The sequence below is a fragment of the Arvicola amphibius genome, chromosome 9 (assembly GCF_903992535.2).
Source record: "Arvicola amphibius chromosome 9, mArvAmp1.2, whole genome shotgun sequence".
In the NCBI taxonomy this organism is placed as follows: domain Eukaryota; kingdom Metazoa; phylum Chordata; class Mammalia; order Rodentia; family Cricetidae; genus Arvicola; species Arvicola amphibius.
Window position 1 is genome coordinate 55,020,043 of NC_052055.2, and position 10,411 is coordinate 55,030,453.

At 43.3% G+C, this 10,411-nt stretch overlaps 1 long non-coding RNA gene across 1 annotated transcript in view; it reads left to right on the forward strand.

Moving 5' to 3' along the window:
• Positions 1–6,860, forward strand: part of LOC119822744 — a 32,679-nt gene extending 25,819 nt beyond the window's left edge. Inside the window, exons 2-3 of the long non-coding RNA XR_005286838.1 lie at positions 512–873; positions 6,600–6,860. This is a non-coding gene — a long non-coding RNA (uncharacterized LOC119822744). The remainder of the gene's footprint in view (positions 1–511; positions 874–6,599) is intronic.
• The last annotated feature ends 3,551 nt before the right edge of the window (positions 6,861–10,411 follow it).

The window sequence follows — 10,411 nt, forward strand, 5'->3', positions numbered from 1 at the left end:
ATAGGGAGGGGTGTGCTGAGCTCGGCACACTTCCTTCCGCAAGAGAGAGGAGCCTGCTGGTGAGGGGTAGATAGCCTACACCTGCCTTCGATCAGTAGCAACCTAGAGACAGATGTGATTACTTCATCTACAGTAACCATGCACTGACGTTTGGGCCCAGCTGCATTTACGGTCAGAAAAAGCCACATTCTGTAAAAGTTCTTTGGTCAAGGATGTACTACAAATGTCAACAAAGTATCCGTTTATTCAATACGTGTGCTCTTGGCATTATTATGGTACCTAAGGCTTCATAAAGCAATAAACTCGAATTTGTTACATATTTACACACAATAGTATGGGATGTCCTAGAGAAAGGCTCTGCAGATCTACACTCTAATAAAGCCCCATTCACACATACGCTGAGAGGAAAACTCTAGTGAAATCTGCCCAGTCTTGGGAGTGGGGCTGGGATGGGGTCAGCTTTATATTTAATTTATTTTAATTTTAATTTATTTATATTTTATTTCATCAGAAAATAAAAGTGCTCCTTTATTTCCTTAAGATGAAACTGAATGGATAAAATAATGCTTATGTCTGATGCCAGTTTTAAAAACCTGATTTGCACTGACTTGAGAGGAACCAATTGGCACTTGAAGGCAAAGACTATGGAAAAAAAAAAAGATGGATGGAAAATTCCACAACTCAAAATCCCAGTTCCCAGGAAGCCAGCGATTGTCACCTGAGAGGCCTCTGCTGAATTTTTGGCACCCTTGCATTGCTCACTTTGAAGATGGAAGCAAGCATCCTTTCTACTCTATCAAGGCCTCCCAGAAGGAGACTCTGTTACATTTGATCACGGGAGACTTTCAGTACCATCAATTTATTTAAATCTAAGTGAATAGCTAATTATCTAGAGAGACTTGGATCCTGGAAGTTTCCCTTGCTGGAGAGCACTACCTTTTTTGGGGGGAGGGGAGCTCATCCCCAAATCTACAGTAGGGTACAGAACACATCTAGCCATGGATGCAGGCAGACCTAGGCTTACCGCAGAGGCTTTCGTTCGTGGACGTTCACCAGCTGTGAAATACAGCTGAAGGTTCACTTGCAGTAGAAGTCAGGCGAACTGCCCAAAGCGGAAGCAGTGCCAGGCACTGTAATAAATGTGTCCTTTGGTCCTTCATCAAGTGCAGAGACGTCTCCTGGGTGAGTAGGGTGAGGCTGATAACGCTCAGAGACGTGAGTTTACTTACCTTGACTGTTCGCAACTGTCTGCCACAGTGTGTTACTTCCTAGGTATTGGAAACATTCTATCTGAATCTTTTCTAGCAAGAACACTTTAAAACTTACCTTTAGGACAGAAATGGAAATCTTTTTACAAGCCTCCCCCCCCACCTTCCGCAACTGAAAAACATTTATGTAAATATTTTATCCTCCCCCACCCACGAAAGCTTTTGTGCCTGCTGCATTCCAGACGCTTGAGGCAGAGCTATGATCCCTTTCTCGTAGGAACAATAAACCAATTCCATTTCCTGTGCATTTAGTCTTTTAAGATTAGCCAATCACAAAAGGCCGTGGAGTTGGACTCCAACCAATCAGGTTAAGACACACGCACAACTCACAATAGAACAGAGTCCTAGCACACTTCAGCTCTGCTCCTGGCGTACTTGCTCTTACCACCTGGTTCGCCCTACTGATCCAGAGTAAAGTTTTACCTTACCTTCAGTTAGGATGGTGGTCTCTTTCTTTGTGGTTCTGAGCTTATTTCTAACATGGGCATCAGAAGTATTTTTGAGAAAAGCTAATCACAATGAAAATACTAATAAAAACCCTAACCCTTGCCGGGCGATGGTGGCGCACGCCTTTAATCCCAGCACTCGGGAGGCAGAGGCAGGCGGATCTCTGTGAGTTCGAGACCAGCCTGGTCTACAAGAGCTAGTTCCAGGACAGGCTCTAAAGCCACAGAGAAACCCTGTCTCGAAAAACCAAAAAAAAAAAAAAAAAACAACAACAACAAAAAAAAACCCTAACCCTTCTCACATATTTATTTTAAAAATTAGAGGAAAAATTTATTTTAGAATTGGGAAGTTTTTGTTGTTTTTGTTTTGATTTTTACTAATTTTTATTTTGAACTTAAAAAATATTTTAATGTGTATGCATGTTTTGCCTTCACGAATGTCTGTGTAGCACACGCACGTCTGAGTGATTGAGAACAGGGTGTCGGATCCTCTGGGATTGGAATTACAAACAGTTGTGAGTCCCCTTGTAAACGATGGGAACTGAACCTGGGGTTCTTTCAGTTTGGGGTGGCAAAAAAAGAGGCTGCCCCTCCTACTGAAATGTCTGGACGAGATTAAACTTTACCTGAAAATGTGAGGAGGAAGATCAAACCCATGAGTGTCCCATTAAAGCAAGCTTTATTTAGTACTGGCCAGGAAGATGGGCCCTGGCCGGGTGCATCCCTGGGGTCCCCAGAGAATGGTCAGGCGGTCATCATGGCAAAACCCATCAGGCCAATGGCTCCCCAACTTCGCCCAATGGGGAGGGCATGCATACATTCTGATACAGTTCCTGCCTATGTACCTTCTGCCTATGTGTGATCAAACTCAGCCTATGCAGCTGGGGCAACCAACCTCTTCCTGAAGGAAAAACATAGGACCTGTTATCTTACCTGAAGAACAGCCCCCAGCATTCCAGGAAATTATCTGTCCTTGGGCAAGTGGGGCTTACAGGTTAACTTTAACCCTAACACTCCCAAGAGTGAACACAGAGACACAGGAAGTGCATAGACTTGGTTTAATTCTAACTCCGGTGGTGCCTATGTCTTTTCCACAGTGGGTGGGGTTGAATCTCTCAGGTCTTGTCTGGTTTCAGAAGGTCAGTGCTAAAGAAGGGAGGAAGGGCCAGCCACTTTGACCTGAGAGTAGAACAGCCCTTAGTGTAGAAAACTGTTTGATCAGGTTAGGGTAGATTAAAGCATTTGCATAAAAATTTCCCAAGGTTTAAGAGACAAAAAGCTCTGGATTCCTTATCATAAAGTTTTTTTAAATATTTATTTATTATGTATACAGTATTCTGTCTGTGTGTATACCTGCAGGCCAGAAGAGGGCACCAGACCCCATTACAGATGGTTGTGAGCCACCATGTGGTTGCTGGGAATTGAACTCAGGACCTTTGGAAGAGCAGGCAATCCTCTTAACCTCTGAGCCATCTCTCCAGCCCTCATAAAGTTTTATAGTATTTTTAAAAAGCCTTATTTATTTATAATGCATACAATGTTCTTCCTGCATGTATTATTTCTGCAGGTCAGAAGAAGGCACCAGATCTCATTACAGATGGTTGTAAACCACCATGTGGTTGCTGGGAATTGAACTTAGAGCCTATGGAAGAGCAGCCAGTGAATGCTCTTAACTTCTGAGGCAGCTCTCCAGCCCCCAGTTCTATAGTATTTTATAAAAATGCTCATTTAATATTTCTTACATTCTTCAGAAAGTCACATGTGCTCTTAACCTCTGAACCATCTGTGCATCCCCAAGAGGCTATTTTTAAAATAAAATATTTCACCAAACTTTGGGATTCAAATTTCTAGCCCTGTGTTTGTGCCCATAGTGAATCAATTGTAAGCCAAAGTTACATTTTAAGTTTTAATTAGTATGCCTTAGAGATCCATGAAACAAAAATGCCTCTGATCTATAAGCCCCTTGCCCAAGGACAGACAGTTCCTGAAATGCTGAAGGCTGTTGTTTATGGAAGATAACAAGACATATTTTCACACCGCTAAACTAGTTTGTTTGACCAGATGTGCTTGATCACTCGTGGGTGGGAGTTTCACAGGCTGGAGGTAAGTCAGGATGTATGCTTGCTCCTGATTGGACTTGATGGGAAATACTTTAAGCCCCTGCAAACAATGACTCAGGGCCATTTTCTGGAAACCCAGAGATGGACCTGGTCAGAGAGTCCATCCACATGATCAGTATTTTACTAAAGCTTGCTTCAAATTTGACTTTAAAGTCTTTTATTGCTTGTTTGAGACAAGATCTCACTATGTCGCCTCAGATGGCCTGGAACTCAGCATGTAGACCAGGCTGGCCTGTACTCTGTCTGCCTCCACCTCTAGAGTGCTGGGGTCAAAGATGTGCTCCTTCAAGACCAGCTAAAATTATGTTTAAACTTTGGTCCTTGGTCAGCTTATTTCTGCATAAACGTCAATTTTAAGAACATTTAAAGGATCATTTAACATAACTAGTATAAGACTGTAAGTATCAGCCTATGTGGAGAATAAAAATAGAAAGGATTTTTTATATGCCTTTGGAATTTATATTCCTCATTGTCTGAACACTCTAAATTATAAAATTGGATACATAGTGATAGTTGATTGCTAGCTAACTAGATTATAGCTGTGATTTCATGGAGTTAATTGACATTTGAAAAGAGGGAAATAGAAGGATAAATAGTGAGAAATTGCATAACTCAAAACCCCACCCCCACCTCAGTCCAATAAGGATTCGGAGGAAAGTGGTGGCAGTCCAAAGGCACCGGCAGCTGATGAAAAGACCCGCAGCAGACTTCACCTGTGTCAGGACTACTATAAGTAGGATTGCCCTACAAGCATGGGGGGGGGGGTTCCTGTAGTTCTTTTGAGCACTGCTTTCTTTAGAGTTATGTTTAATTCCACAGAGGAGACACTCAGTAGGTCGTTAAAGTGGAACTTAAAGATGTTTTCTTTTTAAAAGAAAAATTGGGCTGGGCGGTGGTGGCGCAGGCCTTTAATCCCAGCACTTGGGATGCAGAGGCAGGCAGATCTCTATGAGTTCGAAGCCAGCCTGGTCTACAAGAGCTAGTTCCAGTACAGGCACCAAAGCAACAGAGAAACCTGTCTCGGATGGGGTTTTCTTACAAAGTTGACTCCTCTTCATATTCATAATTCTAACAAAAATCATCTCTTTTTTATTATGTGGGTTCTATAGGGTATGGATTGAGATGCACCAATTGTCGCCTCTGAGAAATTAGAACCAGTAAAGAGAATTGTTCCCAGTTGGAAGGTCAGGAATCTTAGCCGACAGGCTAGGCAATCCCCAGGTAACCATCAGCAAACTGCCCTAAGGAGTATGGTGGAACACACCTTCAATCCCAGTACTCGGAGGCAGAGGCAGGCGGATCTCTGGATTTGAATTAAGGAGTTTCAGGACAGCCAGGACTACATAGAGAGACCCTGTCTCAAACAAACCCAAAACCACTCCCCCTAGCCTGTCTAGGGTCTTCACAAAACCAACTTTCAGAGCAGTAGTAAGAATCAAAGGAGATGATAAATAAAAGTATCAGGACTGGACATTGCCGCTCCCCACCCCGTGCACGCACGCACGCACGCACGCATGCACGTGTGCATGCTCACAAATTCTTTCATAGATCCAAGAAAGAGTCGGACAGGTTGACTTTCTAAAGTTAAGGCATCATGGAAACATCAGCATGCCAAATGACTCAACAGATTCTCAATTCTTTTGTTGAGTCTGACTAGGCTATTGTTGGTCAGTGTCTACCTTGGATTAATGTGTCATGGAGGGAGAGAAAGGAGCACACAGCACACGGCACAGTGGGGCATCTCAAGAGAAAGGGGACATGGAACTTACCAGGCAGCCAGAGTGAGAGGTGTTCAAAACAGAAAGCACAGCTTCCAAGTTCATTGTGAAACACACATACACATATACACAGTGTGAAATGCACACATTGTAAAACACACACACACATTGTGAAACATACACGCATAGGAACACACATGCACACATACTACATGTAGCTTCTTATGCATGTAGTAGCTATAGTTACCACAGTTGCATGGGAAAACTGTGTTGGATTTTTAAATCACATAGAAAACAGAGAGTAGAATTGAGAGCCCCTGTCACAAGCATGCCCTTTAGTTTTTTTTTTTGAGCTCTTTGTGTTCTCATAGGGTTTTGTGGCTTTCACCTGCCTGTCTTGCAGGGCTGGTTTCTCTGGAAACTTGATTCTTCTTTCCCCAGCTCTCCAGGTTGGGGTTGTTTTTAAAATTATTGTAGACTATTTTGCTGTCTTTTTTTTCTTGAGACAGGGTTTCTCTGTAGCTATCAAGCCTGTCCTGGAATTAGTTCTTGTAGACCAGGCTGGCTTCGAACTCACAGAGATTCTCCTGCCTCTGCCTCCCGCAATGTGGCGATTGAAGGTGTGCTCCACCACTGCCTGGCTATTTTGCTGTTGAGAATCAGCCTGAGGCAAAAACTTCAGTTTAAACTCGAGCCTTTCTTCAGTTATATGTATGGTGACTTTTCAGTTCCTTCCTTCCTTCCTTCCTTCCTTCCTTCTTTCCTTCCTTCCTTCCTTCCTTCCTTCCTTCCTTCCTTCCTTTTCTTCCTTCTTCCCTCCCTCCCTCCCTTCCTTCCTCCCTACCTTCCTTCCTTCTTTCCTTTCTTCCTTCTTTCCTCCCTCCTTCCCTTTCTTCCTTCCTTTCTAATTAAATTAAATTTTACTTTTCTCTGAAGACAGGTTTTCTTCCCCCTTTATGATTCCAGCTGTTCTCATGGGCTTTGGTAGAGGATGTGGGGCATAACCAGCAGATCTGAATCTTTGCTTGGTGTGTTTTGTCTCTCTAGAGTTGGGTTCCTCGCCACCTGGTTCAGAAGAGCACAGCTTCTATAGTCATGGAGCTGGGGAAGCGCATGAACATTGGAGACACTTGCTTTGCCGACAGCCTGCGTGGTATACTGAATGATGACACCCACATCAGGAGCAGTTCGTGCAGCAAATGGGCTATGTGGCCCCTTTTGGATTCACCATTGTTTCTTCTTTGCTTGGTCATTTTGGAGCCAAGCCCCGAATGAACTGAATTTAGTTTCTCTTTCATATGTGATTCCTTTCCAAGGCCTTAATCTTTATTTATTTATTTATTTATTTATTTATTTATTTATTTATTTTTGGTTTTTCGAGACAGGGTTTCTCTGTGGCTTTGGAGCCTGTCCTGGAACTAGCTCTTGTAGACCAGGCTGGTCTCGAACTCACAGAGATCCGCCTGCCTCTGCCTCCCGAGTGCGGCCTTAATCTTTAAAATGTAGTTCCTAACTGGGGGTGGAGGTGGGGAGAAAAAAGCAAAGTGGGAATAACAAACCTCAGGTTACTTACAAAGAGAGGGTCTTTAGAGCAGTAGGGAGGGAGCCATGGAGCAGTGGCTCCAACCTCTCTTTCTAAATCTGTGTGGTCAGAAGCAGAAATCAGGAACTAGGGTATGAAGATGGATATGTGCAGGATACAGGTCCTTTTTTTCTCTTTTACCTACCTACCGTTGCTGGAGGTCATTACGTACTCCTGTCTGGAGATACACAGAGCAGGGGATAGGTTCAGTTACTGTGCTGAGAGCTGAAAGGGACGGAAATCAGTCACACTTATCATCTCGTCCTTGACCTAGAAGTTCCACCCACAGGTTCTGCCTTTGTAGCTGTTCTATAGATGGGAGACTGGTACCTCCCTCTGCATTCTATCCCTCCATCCTTTCTACCCTCCATTCTATCCCTCCATCCTTTCTACTCTCCATTTTGAAGGTTATATATTCAGAAATTATATATATATATGTATATATATATAGATAGATAGATACATAGATAGATACATAGATAGATTGGGCTGATCTAAATATCTCTACAGCCCAGGCTGTACTTACCATCTTCCTGTCTCAGCAACCTGGAATTAGTCCTGGAATTAGAGGCATGCACCACCATGCCCAGCTAACAGACAGTATCTTTGCTTTGTTTGTGTTTTCGTATTTTCTTTCAGCATTTTGAGTATACCATTCTTCTCTCTCATACGCATCAAGATTTTTGATAAATCCTCTGATAGTTATGTGTAGTTCCCATGAATGGGGTAAGTTTTTCTTTTTTTCCCAAATCACTTTAGTCCTTGTCTTAGTTGGTATTCTATTGCTTTGAAGAGGCACTGTGACCCCAACAACTCTTATAAAGAAAAGCATTTAATTGGGACTTGCTTACAGAGGTTTAGTTTCAGAGATTTAGTCCATTATCATGGTGGGAAGCATGGAGGCAGACAGGTAGACATCCTGCTGGGGAAGATGCTGATGAGTTTTATATATGGAAGTAAAAAAAAGTAGCAGGAAGAGAAAGAGCCACTGGTCCTGCTGGGGCTTTTGAAACCTCAAAGCCTACCCCCAGTGATGCACTTCCTCTAGCAAGGCCACACCTACCCCAGCAAGGCCACACCTACCCCAGCAAGGCCACACCTACCCCAGCAAGGCCATACCTATGATCTTTTCAAATAGTGCTGCTCCCTATGTGTTCAAATATATGAGCCTATGGGGGCCACTACTCAAACCACCACAGTTTTGTAACCATTTTTTGATGTGTCTTTCTTTTGATTTCATATTACTTGATATCATTTGGGCTTCTTAACGCCGAATATCCCCCTCCCTCCCTAGAAGCAAGGAACATTCAGCCCTTATTTCTTTGAGTATACTTCTGCGCTCTCTCTCTCTCTCTCTCTCTCTCTCTCTCTCTCTCTCTCTCTCTCTCTCTCTCTCTCTCTCTCTCTCTCTCTCTCTCTCTGAATATCCACAGTGCATGAGTTAGTTCACTAATGCTCCCTTACTTGGATTTCTTCAATCTTTTTAATTCTTTTTTTCTCTTCTAAGTGAATTATGTTCAAATTGTTGATTTGTGTGTGAGTTTATAGGTTCTGTCTCCTGTGTGATCCAGTCTGCCTTGCATCTGGCTGTGACTTTTCAGCTCAGCTATTGTGTTCTTCTGTGGTTTTTTTGTACTTTTTGATATTTTCTTGCCCTTTCTTGAAATTTTCACTTTGCTCTTGAATGTTTACCGGACCTCAATGAGAACCTTTTTTTTTTTTAAGAGTTATTTTTAATTCTCTTTCAGATAAATCACATGATTCCATTTTATTAAGGTCAATCTTTGGTGATTTATCTCATTTCTTTGTTCCGAATCTTTGCCCATTTCTTCTGCTTCCTTACTTCTGTGTTATTTCCTGTGCATTGGATAAAACTGGTAACTACCAGTCTCCGTGGGTGGCTTCATATAGGAAAAGACCCCTGACCCCCAGAATGGCTGTGCTAGAGGTTTTTCAATACTGTAGCAACTCTGTCCTTCCCCCAGGAAAAAGCAAGCTGCTGTGCCCTTTGTTCATTTTCTGTGTTGAGTCTGAGACTCAGGGATGCTAATGGTATCTTCCAAGCCAAGGCACTGTCTTCTTGGGACCTATCAGAGCTTTCAGACTGGCAAAATGCAAGCTGCTATTACAAGAAAACCTGGAGAATTGGGATGCAGGACTTACAGATAACCTTTTCTTACCCGGGGAAAGCAGAAGGTGGGACCAGCCTTGTTTATCAGTCCAAGCTGCCTCTTCTGTTCTCCCAGGATGGCTGGCTTGTGTCAGATTCATCAAAGCTCCAAGCCACTATTTGAAGGCAGGTTTTTTTTTGGGGGGGGGAGATGGGATGGGGTGCAAACCAATTCCTTTCTTTCCCTTGGTGAAGCTATGGGACATCTAATGTGTATTACTGTTCTTGGGACATTGTCCCTGGCAAGGGGGTGCCCCAAATTGCTCTGAAAGCTTTGATTTGCTTAGTTTCCTGTTCACCCCAGAGTTCATGAGCCTTTTAATTGGTCTTTTTTATTTTTCTGGGAAGTGTTGCTTAGTTGTAGTTTGGGGTAGTAGAATTGGGCAAGAGGACAGGGAGATGACAATGAACAAAACCATAGGCAGAATATACAAACCCAGAGGCAACAGGGGCTGCTTTTCATCTGGAGAGAGACGGTGCTCTGAGAACGTATTAAGGATGAGTTTGGAGTGGTATGCGAAGCTAGAGGGACACATAAGGGAAGTAATGCAAGGAGAGTGAGCTTTCCTGACCGCAAGACAAGGAGGGTATGACTAAAGATTTCAGATAGGGGCTTTATGACCAGATATTGTTATTACCACACACCAGTATTACTATAGAGACTGACCTGGAGTCGTGGCCTTGAGCTAGGAGAACAGCAATACCAAAGAGAGGTGGCACAGTGCAGACAGGACACAAACAAGTGGAGAATGGGAACAAAAGCTGAGTGGTGGGGATGCCAGCCAGTAGCTTGGGAAGCTCTTGGGATGGCTTACGTGGTCACTGAGATTAAGACAATGGGATTGGAATATGATTTCCGGTGCTTTCACCACAGCTGATCCTCACAGAGGAGAATCCGGCAGTTACTGCACTTTTGGTCGGGCTTGGAGATGTGTATTTGACAGTCAATGAGAGAAGCCAGGGTGCTCTCAGAATAGCACTAAAAAGAGCTCGCGCTGCTCTCAGTTTTGATGTGACTTGCAACTGTCATTCGATAAAGAATAGAGGTCTTTTTAGTTGCTTCCCTGGGTGGTGGTGGTGGGGTCTCATATTGACACCTTCGTTAAT